The sequence below is a fragment of the Palaemon carinicauda genome, chromosome 8 (genome assembly GCF_036898095.1).
Source record: "Palaemon carinicauda isolate YSFRI2023 chromosome 8, ASM3689809v2, whole genome shotgun sequence".
NCBI lineage: Eukaryota > Metazoa > Arthropoda > Malacostraca > Decapoda > Palaemonidae > Palaemon > Palaemon carinicauda.
Window position 1 is genome coordinate 129,998,449 of NC_090732.1, and position 5,253 is coordinate 130,003,701.

Sequence of the window (5,253 nt, forward strand, 5' to 3'; positions counted from 1 at the left end):
AAAAAACGAAAACCCCGAAAGGAATCGTTCTACAAGCTGAAAAATTAACAACTACAATTAGATTCATAAACTAATTGAGACAAAATGTACGGCGTAGCAACCCCACCCACACGGGAAGGAAGCTACAAGGGCGTAGTAAAACATAGTAAAAGGGTGAACGACCTCAAGAGAGAGAGAGAGAGAAAGACCGAAGTCAAACTCGATCGCAACCCATAAAATTAGGCCGTGGTGGCCTAACTGCCGAGGCCTCCACGTAGATATCGTACACTACACACACACATCTGAAAAGGAAACTTACTTATTTCTATACTCAAATATATATACAAACATGAAAACATGTTTACATATAGTATATTGAGTAAAAGAAAAGTAAGCGATTAAGTAAAGACAAAACAGACAATGGCTGCCAAGCGAGGACCAAGACAGAGACGTCTGTCACAGTCCGAGCCAAAAGTGAAAGTGAGTATTCACCTGTGTGTGAGGGGGAGGAGGGGTAGCTAGCTACCACTCCCCTACCCCCCCGCTAACTAGCGCGGGGGTAATACACCCTCGTTAAATTCTAATGGCTCGCCATTTCAGCTACGCTAAAAGTAATAACCCTTTGTAAATAGCGTGGTTTGTATTTCGGTTACGGAACAACTTATACTTTGATGTTATAGGAGTGCGCTAAGCATGCGCCGTTGGCGATGGGGGTAGGTGTCGTTTGGCTTATTGATCGAGATTTTGTTATCGGTTGGCGGGATAAAAGATATTGATTATCTTTATGATTCAGAAACAAGTGCTGACGATTTGGACAGACATAGTGAGCTTGATAATGATGATTATATTACTAATAGCGATGTTTATGACGACAATCTTGACATTGAACCTGTTGCTTCATCCTCTAGCAGAAGCACTACTAATACAAAAGACATCACTCACAGGAACAATAAAGATTAATTCTAGATTTAGTTCTAAATGCTTATATTATCCATCAGCAAAATACTGATCGGCCATCCAAGAGATAATTATGAACACTAATATTTTTTCAAATCCGCATTACCAAATGGTGAAAAAGTCTCACTTGATATGTTGATATATTTTTTTTTTTACCACGCTATTACTGGATAGAATATTCTGTTTTTTTTTTTTATTAATTTTTCAAAATTACATTCTATACAAAATTAGCACTGTTATAACAAATAGGATTAAGTTTTGTAATAATCCAGCTTCAAAGTGACTGATTTTTTTGCAACTGATTTCTAAAGACACTTTTTTTTTTTATATCCAAAGTAATCAACAATGCATTAAACAATGAATGCCCTATTTAAAAAAAGCTCATCTTCTTGCAGTTTCAATGATACCAAATACTTATATAGTAGTGAAAAATAATATATTTACAGTTTTTTTTTATCTTTTTTCTATAAATATCAATAAACCGTCGTCGTCCTTTGGCGGCGCTGCCCGTTGTCCTTCATGGGTTAATCCAGGAGACTCGCCATTAACACACATTCCATTGCATTGGATTAGGAAGTTGTGACTGAAGGGCATTCATACTGTACTTAACATTCTCCATCAAAGTTCTTTGTTAGATTTTCAATCACAGCATAGATTGGCAAAAGGATATGTGGAATGGCCTCCAGAACATATAATCTTCTGCTTGGAGAGGATGGGAGGAAAAACCTTGTTCAGTTAACTGGAACATAAAGATTTAAGGTCCTGTTATTTGAACGACTACCTTGTTCAATGACACCCGAGCGAGCTTAGACCAAGGCAGTTCTAGGTTAGGGCGAGACCCATGGGAAGCGTCATATCGCAAATTATTAGAGGCAAGACCTTCTTGTATAAAATGCAGCCAAAGTGAAAGATGCTCTACCTGTCAGGTGGGGGGGGGGGGGTAATTTCCCCCCCTACACCTGACGACCAACTGCTTAGTATCTTAAGTCTAACTGCTGACATCATACTCTTATTGGAGGTCAATGGTTTGTATTGTGTGGGAATAAATAATGAGCATATATGAGCATCCTTATGACCTAGGTAGTGTTACCAGATCAGAAATAATGGGTGCTGCAGTAATTCCCTATGCTGACTGGCACTTCCTGTTCAGTTGAACTTCATTTGCTTTGGCTGAACGCACACACATATCATTTCAATTGCTAGACTGGATTGTATTATAGCAGGCATGGGTAACCTGTGTTCCGCAACATTTGCTGCCTCCGAGACTTTCTATGTAAATGAAACTATTCGTTTACAACAGTAATTATCACCAAGAAATAATGAAAAAATGTCAGTTTTACGTAAACTTGTATATTAAGACAAATCAATGAAGAATTGCAACCAGATTAGTAATGTATATATTGGGCAAATAATATTTCTTGCATGTGTATTATCATGCGGCCTTTGCTCACTTGGATATACAGTGAAACTCAACTGATAAAACTGTTGCCCTTGTCTGTACAGTATTACAGTACTGTATTAACAAGGTTTAAGACTTCATTTCTTTACTGCAGTTCACATATCTTGCCCTTCACCCAACCTTATATAAACAAATCCATAAAATTATACAGTAGTATATACATATAGGTATATAGGTAGTAGGTTGGCCAGGGCACCAGCCACCCGTTGAGATACTACCGCTAGAGAGTTATGGGGTCTTTTGACTGGCCAGACATTACTACATTGGATCCTCCTCTCTGGTTACGGTTCATTTTCCATTTGCCTACATACACACTGAATAGTCTGGCATATTCTTTACATATTCTCCTCTATCCTCATACACCTGACAACATAGATTACCAAACAATTCTTCATCACCCAAGGGGTTACTGCACTGTACTTGTTCAGTGCCACTTTCCTCTTGGTAAGGGTAGAAGAGACTCTTTAGCTATGGTAAGCAGCTCTTCTAGGAGAAGGACACTCCAAAATCAAACCACTGTTCTCTAGTCTTGGGTAGTGCCATAGCCTCTGTACCATGGCCTTTCACTGTCTTGGGTTAGAGTTCTCTTGCTTGAGGGTACACTCGAGCACACTCTCCTATCTTATTTCTCTTCCTCTTGTTTTGTTAAAGTTTTTATAGTTTATATAGGAGATATTTATTGTTATTACTCTTCTTAGAATATTTTATTTTCCTTTTTTCCTTTCCGCACTGAGCTATTTTCCCTGTTGGAGCCCCTGGGCTTATAGCATACTGCTTTTCCAACTAGGGTTGTAGCTTAGTAAGTAATAATAATAATAATAATATACCTAGGTTAATTGCAGCTACTGACCATAAATTATGAAGTTAAAATTAAAATAATGGATTTGAAGATTATTCAACTATGACCATTTCAGTATCCTAACGTACATTGGGGTGTACGTATGATAACAGCCATACCCCATTAACTTCCTTATTTTCAACCATATCGCTAAAACTATTGCAGCCTAGGGTTGGGGTCGCAGAGGGACTCTGTAAGGCAAGAACACTGCTTGTAAGTTAGGTTAGGAAGTTTATGTTAGGGGGTATTTAATGCACGAGCTGAAGTCCTGTCCATCGTTATACAATGCCTCCTTCTATTGTATTATACGTTATTAACACCATCAAATCCATAAACAGATAGGCAAATGTATGGTGAACCATTTCAAATAAATTTCTAAAAAAAAAAAAAACTTCACTAATGAACAAGACAACTTAACACCCTTTGAGTTTTAGACCTTACAGACTAAAATGCGAATTAGGTAAATACATACCAAAGAATCCTACAACAGCCCAAACGAACTTCAAGGGAAATGTAAAGTTGTATATAAAAAAGGGCAGAATTACGGTACTTAAATGATGCTAGAGCTACAGTTCTTATGGGCCTGACTTGAGGGATAGCTATTCGGTATATTATGGGAGGCCTTCCTTCCAACCATACCTTAGTCAAATTACATTAGACTGGAAAGTAAAGCTAATTTTACAATTAACAAAGAATCGTTCTGACATTTAAACAGACGCATTGCACTCGAGCAAAAAGTTCAACATAGCTTACGGAAAGGTATGGTACAATAAACAAAATTATTACATTAAGGTATGAATTTCAAAGGCAAGCAACTTTTCGAAGGGACACAAATTGTCCACATAACAATTGGTTCAAGTTATATACTACGACCCTTTAATAATTAAAGTTGAACATAAACACTATCCAATAGGCCACGTTAAATAATAACAACTTTCATTGGTTAAGTTAAATACTAACATCCTCCAATGAAGGAGATGAAAAATAAACTTCAGCCCATCTCGAGCTATATTTTAAAACTGCCGAACACTTGGTTAACTAACATGGTAATCACTTCGTAATGTCACAGCTAATACAATATATACATCCTTATTATATATATATGTAGATACACTTACATAGTTTTAAAATACCAGGACCTATTTGATAACATCACAAAAGAATAACACTAAAACAAATCTCACATTATTAAATTCGTAAAGGCGCGCGGTAGTGTTGCACACCTAAACCCGCCAAAGTTCCTCTTGCGATTAATTCAAACTGCGAGGCGTATGCTACATTACCGCCTCCGCTTGATCAACTAGTTCTTTAACTTCTGTTTAATTTCATAGATGGATGACTATATATTTTGTATTTATAATACATATGTTCATTTTTAATCATTATATATCTTCTTTCTACCCTTCATATCAATTTTTGTCTTTTATTTATGTTTATAGTGAGAAGTATTTTGAATCTTGTCTCTACCCAGGATGGATTTCAAAAACCTCAACAAACTGGTGATTGGTAGAATTGAGTCAACCCTTCCTTCTCATTGGTTACCAGGATTCAACAATGATGAAACTCTCTCAGACCCCCCAGCTCACTGTCCCCACACTACTCGAAGGGGGAGGGGGATGGTGGGGATGTGGAACACTGGAAGAAAGACAAAAGAGATATAGGATTCCAACTTTTATAAGGGGGAATTAAAGAATTTCTTCATCATACATTTGGGCCTGGCGTATATTGATTGTGCGCGTCCAAATTTAAGTGGTAGGCAATATACCATTGCACTTAAATACATCACCCGAAAAGTGTATTTTTGAATTACCTCATTCTCTTAAAATTTAAATAGTCTGTGTTGCTATAATTTATTAATAGTAAAATTATCACTGATATTTCTACCAGAAACTTTCTGTGACGTCAGTAGTAACGTCCAATTTAAATCACAGACAGCGTAACCTCATTCCCCCTCTCCTCACTTCTCCCATGAGGGAGGGGGGATAAGGGAAAGAGCATGTGATCCCCTCCCCTCCCCTAT

The 5,253-nt window shown here is 37.3% G+C and overlaps 1 protein-coding gene across 2 annotated transcripts in view; it reads right to left on the bottom strand.

The window, feature by feature from the left end:
* Positions 1-4,485, bottom strand: part of LOC137645917 (proliferation marker protein Ki-67-like) — a 78,726-nt gene extending 74,241 nt beyond the window's left edge. Inside the window, exon 1 of one of the 2 annotated variants that reach the window (XM_068378963.1) lies at positions 4,418-4,485. The gene's annotated coding sequence lies outside the window, so the exon portion shown is untranslated. Of the gene's footprint in view, positions 1-4,351 lie in introns of both variants that reach the window. The other variant, XM_068378964.1, reaches the window with a different exon arrangement.
* Between the last annotated feature and the right edge of the window lie 768 nt (positions 4,486-5,253).